General features: G+C 40.1%; 1 long non-coding RNA gene across 1 annotated transcript; it reads right to left on the bottom strand.

The window, feature by feature from the left end:
* Positions 1-7,559: 7,559 nt before the first annotated feature.
* LOC107798659 (uncharacterized) lies at positions 7,560-11,642 on the bottom strand. The gene is made up of 2 exons (XR_001650956.2): positions 11,150-11,642; positions 7,560-7,845 (listed from the first exon to the last, which is right to left on the bottom strand). It is a non-coding gene; the product is annotated as an uncharacterized LOC107798659 (long non-coding RNA).
* Positions 11,643-12,282: the final 640 nt, after the last annotated feature.

Raw genomic sequence — 12,282 nt, 5'->3', positions numbered from 1 at the left:
TTCCTCCGTCACTGGCTTCTTTACCACAACTGGGTTGGACCTTCTTAACTCTACGGGAGCAAAACACCTCCCCGAACGAGTTAATCCGTGGGCCTCACATATTTCTTCCACAACTTCCTTCCCCTTGTACATTACCATCGCTTTACTGTAGCTCCATGGCACGGCTTTACCGCTGATTATCGGCAACTGCAGTACTGGCCTGATAATAACTGGCCCTATGTATGCTGGCTTGCTTGGTACCCTTTGCACTATTACTTTGACCGGCCCTGGGTTCTTTGCAACAACAGGCGAATTCTTCCCTATTATCACCACTGGCTTGATGTCTACCCTTTCCAATGGTATCACCTCTTCTCCATCGGTCGACTTTTCTTTTGGACTGGCACGGATCATCATAACTGTTTGTGAGGGTTTCTTTAGCTCCCCTCTTTCGTGCACAAGCTCGATCATGTGAGATTCAAGGTGCGCTGGCAATGGGTTCTGGTTGATGTTGGGCGCCTCCGGCGTCTGGACCTCGATCTTGTTGGCGTCAATGAGATCTTGTATTGCACGCTTCAATGTCCAACATTTTTCGGTATCATGCTCTAGCATTCCTGAGCAGTACTCGCAGCTTATCGATTGGTCCACATTTTGGGGTGGGGGGTTTGGCAACCTAGGCTCAACAGGACTCAACAAACCTAACTGCCTCAACTTGTGGAACAAGGCGGTATAGGTTTCTCCCAACTCAGTAAAGGCTCTTTGTCTCTGTAGCCTTTCATTTATAGAAGCTTGATTTCCTCGGAAACCTGCCCCTGGAGGGTTCCTGTAGGCCCTTGGTGGAGGATATGCATTTTGGGGTGGTGGGTATGTGTTCTGTGGAGGTGGATAGGTGTTCTGTGGAGGTGCATATGCATTTTGGGGAGCCGGCGTGCGCCATTGCGGGCGAACCGGAGGCTGAGTGTATGTTTGGGCTTGGTGCATGGAGAAGTGTGGTTCTTGAGGTGGATAGTAGTGTTGTGGTGGGCTGTATGGGGAATATGGATAATTTGGATTGTGGGGTCTGGGTTGGTTGTAGTATGGTTTGTCGGACCTGGACTAACTGCCTGCCTCAACCGTGGCAACTTCTTCTTTCTTTTTCCTCCCCAACGCACCTCCCGTGCCGCTCTGAATAGCCTGAGTTGTTGCCTTAAGCGCCGAGTAATTCAGGATATTATCGGACTTCAGTCCCTCCTCTATCATAACCCCTATCTTTACTACTTCATTGAAGGATTTTCCAACTGTCATCACCAAGTGACCAAAGTAAGTTGGATCCAGCGTTTGCAGGAAGTAGTCCACCATTTCCCCCTCTCTCATGGGAGGATCAACCCTGGCTGCCTGTTCTCTCCACCGGAAACCGAATTCACGAAAGCTCTCCCCAGGCTTCTTTCTGGTCCTTAGTAATGTGAGACGGTCAGGGACTATCTCGAGATTGTATTGGAAGTGACCTGCGAAAGCATGCGCTAGATCATCCCAAGTGTACCACCTGCTGGGATCTTGTCTGGTATACCATTTCAGTGCCGATCCACTTAAGCTTTGGCCAACGTAAGCTATCAGTAGCTCATCTTTGCCACCCGCTCCTCTCATTTTTCTACAAAAGCCCCGTAAATGTGCCATAGGATCACCGTGCCCTTCGTATAAGACAAACTTGGGCATCTTGAACCCTGCTGGTAATTGGACGTCAGGGAAAGGGCATAGATCATTGTAGGCCACGCTGACCTAGTTGCCCAATCCGTGCATGCTCCTGAAGGATTGCTCCAGGCTTTTGGACTTCCTCATTACCTCATCCTGTTCTGGAACCTTAGCCGACTTTTCAATCTCCGCCGGGACCTCTAAGTGGGGATTATAGGTATGGGGTTCTGGTGCATTGAATGTGTGTTCAGGGGGATAGTATTGCGCATCGTGAGCCTGAAACAACGGCTCACTAGTTGATCTTTGCAGCGTGGCTGGTGTGGGTCCCATAAAAGCGGGAACATTTGGTGGTGGGAAATGTTGATGGGGTGGTGGAGCTTGGAAATCATAGGGGCTTCTCCCCTGATAATAGTGGTGATTCGGGAGGCTTGTTGAAGGTCCAGGGTGAGGGTATTCCGACATATTCCCTAGTGTAGGAGTAACGGGTGGTTCAGGGCTCTTTTGCACTTTAGCCAAGGCTAACTGCATCGCGTTCATTTCCAATCCGATCCTCTCTATCTTCTCCATTGCCTCTTTTAGCAACTGGCTTACTGGCCTTTCTTCCTCGACACTGTTTTCTGAAGTAGTCATGATTATTGGTATATGTCCTTTGGATCTGGTTTGATAATGATGTGATGCCAGAACGCTTTAACAACTAACTGTCTGATATTTGGAAAACAACAAATTTGTTAGCGTTAGAGTTTTAACAGATTTGGTAATTGCACGTTGGGGATGCAATGTTCCTAAGCAGTTAACCATTTCTAACATGTTTTTGCTCCAACCGCATGCGTCATCCCAGCTTATTTTATTTGTGCCTTTAAAGTGTTTTGGGAACCCTCCGTTTTCCTCTCTATTATTTTTCTTTTCTTCTTTCTTTTCTTCTCTCTTTTTTTTCGTTTTTAGTGGTGGTCGAATCTTATGTGGATTTCCTATGTATCACGTCTCCGCGTGAATCAGACCGGGCGTAGTTCTGCCACAAATGTGAAAAATAAAGACATCATTTCAAATTTTAATTTTTTTTTTAATTATCAAAACAACGCAAAAACATTTTTGAAGAGAAAATTTGAAACACACCATAGCCTTTAACCAAATATAGATTACAGCGGACAAACGGACTCCAAAGTACAAAAAATACAAACTCCAAAGTGCTTAACATGACTAGATAAACAAAACACATGGGAAGATAACAAACTCATAAAGACAGCAAACAACAGGTTCGAACTAGGGATACATTAAAGCTTTCAGTTTAGGTGCCCGCGAGGCATCGTTCGGCCTTTCCGCGGGCTTTGGTGCAAGACCCCTTCGTAAGCTCTTCAATTCACCCATTATTTGGTGGACGTAACCCATGATGGATAAGAAGAGGGTATCTCGGGGCATTTGCTCACATGTTAGGCACCTCATGTATATGTAATGCCTAATCTCGTCAATCCTACCCCGGATGTCATCCCTTTCTCTGAACAACTGCTCTATTCGCCGGTTTTTTAGTCCAAGTACTTGAGCGTTGTCGACGAGTTGATCCTGGAACCTTTCCATTTGTTCTTCCATTCTGGCCATTAGATCATAACAGCGTCTTCTGTCTGTCCTGGCATCTCGGGCTTGTTTAAAGACCCGCTCCTGGAGAGTGGAATTGGTTTCCCATAATAGCCCAATGCTTATTTCATAATCCCTTATGACTTGTTGTAGATGCTTTCTCCGTGCTATTGTACCTTTTGCCCATCTAACCCACATCCTTGCTAGGCAAGCCTCGGATCTTTCCAAACCTTCTCAGCTTTCGCTGACTTGATTTCTCAACTCTGCTATCAACCTTTTATCGGAGCGACGTTTTTGTCGGTCGTTGTTACTCTTACTGACTTGGCGAATTCGGGCTCTCAGTGCCTGGTTTTCTTTGGTCAATTTATTCTTTTCACCCTGCTCCGAGGTAACTTGCACGCTGTTCTCAAATTTAAGCCTTTCAACTTGTCGCTTCAGCTTCCCGATTTCAGCCCGGTAACCTTCTTCTCTCGCCAACCAACCCCACTGTTCTTGCGAATCATCCATAAATTGTTGGACATGAGCTCTTTTAGCAGGTCTCGGACGAATCTGGAACCTTTTTCTGAACCAAGCATTGTATTTTGGGTCTACCTCACCCTTAGCCAGTTCTCGAACCATAGTCTTGGGCTCAAGGAATCTACATTCGTGCCACAGGTTTCTAATTTTTCCTTCGGGGAATACGACTCCTGGGCTCAACTCAATGGCATGCTTTCTTAGATCCTTATCAGTGGGAATTACCTAAAATCTTCCTAGCTAGCGCAATACCCAATGAGGAGCATATGGTTGGATATTGCGAACTCCCATCAAAAGAATATGACATTCCTCAACCGCCATGTATATTACCTCAGTATCAGGCAACCACCCAAATGCCCATTCAATTTGGTCGGCCGTCATTGACCTTAATCGTGCAAGCCATGCTTCAACACCTTCGGGGAATACAACGCCTGTCATCCATTTCTCAAAACCACTGATACAGTTTTTTCGGTCAACCCGTGATTCATGTATCCTACTCGGTGACAGAGGTGTTCTTGCATCCACAACTGGAGTAATAGATTGCATCCTTGGTAGAAATCGCCTCCTTCTCGGCATATAGTTAAGGCTCGGTAGATTTCGGACAAAACCAAAGGGACCACAGTACTGTTAGTTTTTTTGATTGCAACATCAGCCATCCCTACAAGGCGTATCTCTATTTTCTTATCTTTGCGTGGACAAACCACGATCCCCAGGAATGCTGTTATGAATGCCAAAGTACGTCTCGCCTCCCACTTGTTCCTATTCCCAGCATGAGTTAGTCCGAGGTTCAGCTCTTCAAAACCCTTAGGAGCACCATACCGTTGATATAAGAATTGGAGAGCGCAGCATCCTCTTGACAAATCATTATTTTGCACCTTCCGACTAATGTTTAGCAAATCCAAAAACCCGTGCGGAGATACCGGTCTTGGTGAAAGCAAATATTGTCCCCTTAATTTTCCATTCAACCCCACATATCCTGCGATTTCCTCTAGTGTAGGTGAAAGTTCAAAGTCAACAAAACGAAATACATTGCGGGTTGGGTCCCAGAACGGTATTAGAGCCTCGATGATATCTGTCCTCGGCTTGATATTCAACAGATTGACAAAACCTCCCAAAACTATTCCCACTATCTCTTTACTATCGTCTTTCAGATCATTCCACCACATGTGGAGTTGTAGAGGGACCTCGCTAAAGACTGAGAACGGTTCATTTTGATTTGTGCTCATCCTGCACATTTATTAAGGTGATTAAAGAAATAAAAACTTTTATTCGACTCAAAATAAAACTATCTATATTCCATTTTTCAATTTTGAAGATGAAGGACTCGGTTTTCAAATACGGCCTTTCAACACTTCGGGGACGAAGATTATAAGGCTGTGTAGGTCTACCGGTCAAAAAATCACAAAAATGGCCGTTTGTGCAAATTCATCCTTCCGGCGTCCCTTTCGGGAACATTCGGCTATTTATGGCAAAATAGCCTTACTCGACTTATTTTTCTTGCCCTTTTCAGCATAAAAAATACAGTATTGCAAACACGGCCTTTCAACGCCTCTAGGACGAAAACTTAAGGCTGTGAGGGTCGAAACTCGAAATGAGACCAAAGGTGGCTATTTACGCAAGGTCAGCCTTCCGGCGTCCTGTTCGGGGACATTCGGCTATCTTTGCACAAACGGCATCACCAGACTTAATTATGATAAAAATTTTAAAATTTTGCAATTTTTGGCTATTTTTCAAAAGGGGAAGTTGGACCCGATTAGGGCTGCCTACGTATCTCACATCCGGTGAGAATCAAACCAGCGTAGTTCGGCAAATTAAACAAACGATTTTAAAACATGACTCTTTTTTTTATTTAATTTTATCATTTCAAGCAAAATAAATGAATAAAAAAAACTACTTTTAAAAACAACATATTTTCACTTCCGTTGGCAAATAAACTATTTTGAAACAAAAATCAAGACTCTTTTTCTTTTCCCATAACAGAACAAACTATTTTTTTCATTTTCCATTTTTGCAGACCAGACAAACTAAAAATGATAGACTTTTTTTTTTGAATAAAACCACTATTTTAAAAATAAAATATTTTTCTCAAAATTTCGGCAGAGTTTCGACAGTATTTGGGTATTTGTTTTTTCCAAAACAATCAATTAACTCTTCAACTGCTATTTTTATCTTTTTCTCTTTTTCTCTTTTTTTTTTGTTTAAATTTCTAACATTCCTGAGATTCAGAAGTCGGTCAACATGCAAGCCCGAGCAAATAAATGCACAGAAAACAAATAGGATGCATCAGGATGGTCTTTTCATTTCAGGTTACTAGCCCTAGACGGACCCAACCCCTGTGTTGAGTCCCCTAAGTCAACATGCACATGATGCAGATATGCGTTCCTACTAGGGATCCGGCATGAAGTTGAGTTATTCTAGGTTCAAAACCTGACCTGGCTTACCCGAGCGGACAGCTCGAGCCGAGGGGGAGGCAGCAATCCGGGAATACAGAAGCTTCACCGGCTTTGCAACTTATCCAAACCTCGTTCTAAATTGGGATTTGACACTATACAGAAAAGAACTCGTACGAAGTACACCCTTCTTCATGATTTAGAAGACTTAGAGAGGAGATGGGTTTCGGCACAGTTTATATACAGTTCACATAATATCAAAGCGGTAAAAGGCAATCAATTAGCACATTAGGCACATATCATGTAACAAAATCAAACAAAGCCAAATACAACAATTATTCCAAGCTCGAATTCTGAACCCTGAACAAAACGTTCTGGATTCCACAGTTCCCCAGCAGAGTCGTCAGAGCTGTCACACCTCCTTTTTACCGCCCCGCGAGGGGCGTAAGGGAGTTTTTCCAATTAAAGGACAATCGAAATGGGATTTATTATTAAGATTCAGAGTCGCCACTTGGGAGGTTTGTGGTGTCCCAAGTCACCGATTGAATCCCGAATCGAGGAAGATAATGGCTCTGTTTAATAGTCCGCGAACCAGAAATCCGGATAAGGAATTCTGTTAACTCGGAAGAAGGTGTTAGGCATTCTCGAGTTCCGCGGTTCTAGCACGGTTGCTCAACTGTCATGTTTAGCTTATTTATCTGATTTTTTACATGTTGTAACTTATGTACCGATTTTAACTTTTAACCGCTTTTATTCGATTTATTAAAGAAAATTGAACGTTGTCTGAGACATGTCTTTGGATTGCGCCGCATGAAATGAACCCGCAATCCTGAACACATCCGATTCGACGTTTTGGGATTTGGATTTGGGTCGCACGAAATGCACACCCGAGTTTAGGGACGATAACATTATTAGATACGCACCTAAAGATGCTAACGCATTATTATTTTTGTGAAGGCCATGAAATTCGCTAAACGACCCTTCCCAAAATCTAAAGAGTCAATATCTACATTTATGAGGGCCCCACAGTTTGTGATTTATTTCGGCGAGGCACAACTCATTTATTTTAAGGATATCCTAAAGCGACTACGTTTTCTATTTCGTTTGTCTCTAGAATAAAAGAAGAAAAATACCTAATTTATTTACATGCTTGAGAGTTATTATTGAAAAATTTCGAACCTAAATAGTTAACATCGAAAATAGACGGGAACATGGGGGCAGAACAGTTTTGGGCCCAGGCCCAGCATACCGGGCGCAGAACTGGACCTAGGCCATTTCTATTTTAGCGTCTGGCCTGCTACTTACTTTTACACTTTTTGGTATTCACAATAAGGCAGAAATGGAATCAAGAACTACAAAAACCCCTTTTATGACTCTAAATAAACAAGTCTGCTAACTAAAACAGTTTAAACTACTGATTAATTAACCTAAAGTCTTTATACGTATTTGAAACATGCTTTGTAAAGAAATAAACTGAAATATCAGAATGCTACCACTACATTATTGGTTCTTTAAACTAACATGCAGGGCAGTCTATCCAATACTACTGCTCGATACTCAGTTGTACATAGCAAAGCTACTACATGCTTTTAACAGATGAAACTAACTACTATATTACACAACTTAAAATTTCAGAATATACAAAGCTAAATGTTAAAACTTCAGTTCTTCATTTCATATTCATGCTTCAAATTTCAGACTTACAAGGTTCAACAAATCAATTGTGTACCTGATATTTGGAAAAAGCAAAGAAGGAGAGGAAGATCAGTAGTGCAGCAGTAAACACACAGCAACAGTAACAGTAGGTTCAGCAACAACCAGCAATACAACCAGTAAAACCAATAACAGGTAACCCAGTAGCAGATTGAAAACCAGCAGCAAACTTAAGAATACCCGATAGTAACCACAAGAAACCAAATAGCAATGCCCAAATGAATCCCAATGATCTAAGAAAACAAACACAAGGTGAAGCGGGAATGGACAGTAATTCTCAGATTTTGAGTATGCAAGAGGAGAACAACTGCAAATCTTTTTTTCTGGGGTGTAAGCTTTAGCTTTTATCACTTCAACTAACTGAAATTCTAAGGGTAAGAATTCCAGCCTATATGCACTCAATATACGACTCTTAAAATTCCCTATATCTCACTTTTAGGTTTTGTTTTTTTTCTTTACTCTCCAAATCTGTTTTTCTAATACTGAACTGCTAATCTTCAAAAAAAAATTTAAATCTGTCCTCAGTGTCCCCTATTTATAACAAAGAAGTGTCTGTTTAAAAGACCAGTCAACCCCCTTTTTTATTCAAACTTTAGCTTTTTCAGCCTGTATATTCTTTCACATGTGCACTCCTTAACCCTTTTTATCATTCAGCCCATGATATTCTGATTTCCACCTCAAAAGGTTTTTTTAAAATGGTGTCAGCTCTTCAATTCTATATTAAAAGCCCATGTTATTTCTGATTTCCAGCCAATAAAGGCACTTAACACATTATCACTCCCACCATTGATCCCTATTTTATTCATTAGTTTAGTGGTATATTAGTATTAAACTGGCATACCATTAAAACTGAACAATTTTCATATTTCTAACATCCCAAAATACCCCTCTGGGAATCTGAACTACTGCCCTAACAGCTGATTTCTAACTGATCTCTAATGTACTATAGCTATAACCAATTCACAACTAAATTCAAACAATGATTCGATCAAAATGTGAAGCAGTATGAATCAGATTATTCTAACATTCAAACCTGTAAAACTAATCGACGACATTTATCCAATCGACTATACGAATTACATATATGTAACAACTAATCGACAAACAACATATACCAAACAGGTCACGAAATGACTTCAACGTTTTTGAACCCTTAGCAGAGAACCTATCTAAAATATTTGACGAGTTTTAATCCAGTTCGCACATAGTTCATCATAAAGATGTATTTAACAGTCAAACCGAAAAAATCGACCAAATAAAAGGTCTGTGGGAGATAAACAGAACTGAGAGAAAGAAAAAAAAATATAAAATCAATTAAACTAAAATACAAACAAATACCAAATAATACACAAAATATGAATAGAAGGAGAAGAAAGACTTAACTTTGAAAGCTCATGAATAAAAACGACCCAGTCTCGAACCGACCTTGACCATTTGAGGTCGAACGAACTTTAATCGAAGTGTTCTCAACTGAGAACACCTTGATTAGAGTCTATTGGACCCCAACTCCTCCTTTAATTGGACAGACCCCCATGATTTTGAGCTCTAGGGTTCATGCAAGCCGATTTGGGGCTCGAAGAGTTCTACCTAGATTCGAACGGAACCACCGTTGATTAGGGTATGAGGGATGTCAAAGGAGTGACTGGTGTGAATTTGGGGTGGATTGGGATTGATTAGGGTTTTGCTCGAATCTTCAAACGAAGATTCGAGACGATGGGGAATGATTCGAGGCAAGATGTTAACGGATTCTTGTTCAGGGTGGTTGGGTGTATCAGGGGTGTTATTTTGGTGGTCATCGGCGTCATGGTTGCTAGGTTTACGACGAGAGTGAGGGGTGGCGTCTAGGGTTTGAAATGGGGATGTTTGGTTTGTCTCTGAGAAAGACGACGGAAAGGGGGGTGCTCGGATAGGGGGGCGGGGTAAGGGGGTTAGGCTTATATACGGCTTAGAAGAATTAATCCTGGCCGTTGGATAGAGAGTGTTCAATGGCCAGGATCCCTTGGCTAGTGTAAAACGGTGTCGTTCCACTTAAAAGGAGATCGGGTTGGTCCGGGGTTAAATGGGTCGGGCATCTGGGGATGGCTTGAGGTCGTTGGATGGGATTGGGTTAACGGTTGAGATCAGATGGACCTATACGGCGTCGTTTGGGTAAGTGAATGGCCTGATCTGGGCCGTTCATTTTAATCAATCAATGGCTTAGAATGGGGATACCAATATGGCGTCGTTTCACCGCCTGTGAGACCAGGTCGATGTGGACTGGGTCAGCCATAGATTGGGCCGTTCATTTTTTTTTGTTTTATAATTAAACAATTAAACAAAAATTCCTAAAAAATGTCAAACCAAATTTAAATTAAACAAATATTTGACTAACACTTAACAACAATTAACACACAAAAATAAAATAATTAATTAAAGAAATAAAATCATACCATGATAACAAAAAATAGAATAAAAATGCATATTTTGTGATTTTCCTTTTTTAACCAAATTACGGTTAATTAACTCCTAAAAATGCACAATTAATTCTTAATGCATGCAACGATATTTTTTTGTATTTTTAATTGTCTACAACAAAGTGAGTATTTACGGACAAAACAATTACCAAAATTGTCATGCAAATTCTCAAAACTGTACCCGAAGGCAACTTGCTTTATTTTCGATTTCTTTTTGGAGTGATTTTCCGTGAAGCAAAAATCACGTGCTCACAAGGTGTGTTCGTGTTCCACTTGATTTCCACATCCAGTTTATTTTTTATTTTTTATTTCTTTCAACAAAAGAGTTCAAAGAACTCTGCCACACATGCCTAAGATAAATACATTTCATTAACAATGCTACAAAATATATATTATAATATGAAGCAACAGTTAAAATAGTAATCACCAAATATGCAAGTATTTAGACGTCTCTGTCAGTGAAGAAAGCACATGTTCCTTTTCATTCAGACGCCAAGAAAAAAAACGAACATCTCCAGGTATCCCGAGAATAGAAATTGGAATAACTGACATGAACAGATCTTTTCAACAAATATACTGGGACAGCCTCAAACAACAAAGTTAAAATCAAGTAGGCTCCTTATTCATATGTAAACTCAAAGCAATTAAATACTAATATTCTCACCAATCAAATATCAAATCAGTGATCATAGAGTCATATCGAACTATAATCCAACATGTCTAAACCAAGTAGATTCATAAATTTATATGCTTGTTCAAAGTGAAGCAACAGATTTAACAAAATGACATAAAAAACTGGAGCCAAATCAAATCAGTATTTTATTCATTCAAAACTAGAAACAATCAGAAAATTAGAAGTGTACCTACCTTGTATTTTAAAAGAAACGAAGGAAAAGCGAAACGAAGCTCAGCAGCAATTTCCCATCCACAACAAACAACAATCGCAGCAAGACAGCTCCAATTAGAGCTTCGACAACTTGGATCCTAAATAGGAATAAACGGCTTTACGAGCATCGGGAGAAGAGTTCCAATCAAGGGCAGCCACAATAGGTCGAGCTACATCGCTTGCTATACCATTTTCCTCCATCTTTTTTAGTTGTTAATTAATGCTTCAATAGATTCTTGAAGTTGTACAGTATTCACCTTTGAAAAGTGTTTTAAAAGGAAGAAAGAAAAAATTGGAAAGAGGGTTTTAAGCAAATATGTCAGTTATTTGCACTCTACGATAGTGGACAGAGTGGGGATAGAGGAAAGGTGCTTCATCTTTTTGGGTCTCTGATCTGTGTGTCGTGTGGAGAAAATAAAGAAGAAGAAAGAGGGGTTTGGTCTTTTTTGTGGAAACGGCGCTGAGGGGGTGGATCCGATTTATTAGGTCTAGCCTAGGTTTTAATTAAAAGGGGGAGGAGTTGGGTCAGGCGGTTCGGGTAGGGAGATTGGGCTGGTGGAATTTGGGTATTGTATTTGGGCTAGTTAGATTTTGGCCCAATATTCCAAGACTAAATCAAATTCTTTGCCTATTTTCCTTTCCCTTTGTTTTTCTTTTTTTTTCTTTTCTTTAATTTAAAATCATAATTAAATTAATTAAAATCCTAAATCAATCTATTTTTGTAGAAATTAAAATTCTTTATTTATTTTTAACATTAAAACGACTGATTAACTTAAAACTAAAGAAAAATGCTAATTTTAAAGGCAAAAATCTAAATATGTAAAAAATGACCATTTTTGTGATTTTTTGCTTAATAAAATTAATTCCTACATGCAATTTGAAGCTAAGATGACATGAAATTAAAACGTGACAATTTGTATTATTTTTCTATGATTTTAAAATATTAAAAAAATGCATGAAATGCAACTAAATAAAGAAAAACTCCTAAAAATCAATTAAAATTATTTTTTGTATATTTTAGGAGTTATTTTAATGTAGGGAAAAAATTAGGTGCTCACAATCCCGTGTAGCCTCTCGAAGATAAGTATATATGTCTCCATATCGATCTGCAAGA

Source organism: Nicotiana tabacum, chromosome 11 (assembly GCF_000715075.1).
Source record: "Nicotiana tabacum cultivar K326 chromosome 11, ASM71507v2, whole genome shotgun sequence".
In the NCBI taxonomy this organism is placed as follows: Eukaryota; Viridiplantae; Streptophyta; class Magnoliopsida; order Solanales; family Solanaceae; genus Nicotiana; species Nicotiana tabacum.
Note: the sequence above shows the minus strand (reverse complement) of the source record. Positions and strands in the feature narration are given on the sequence as shown.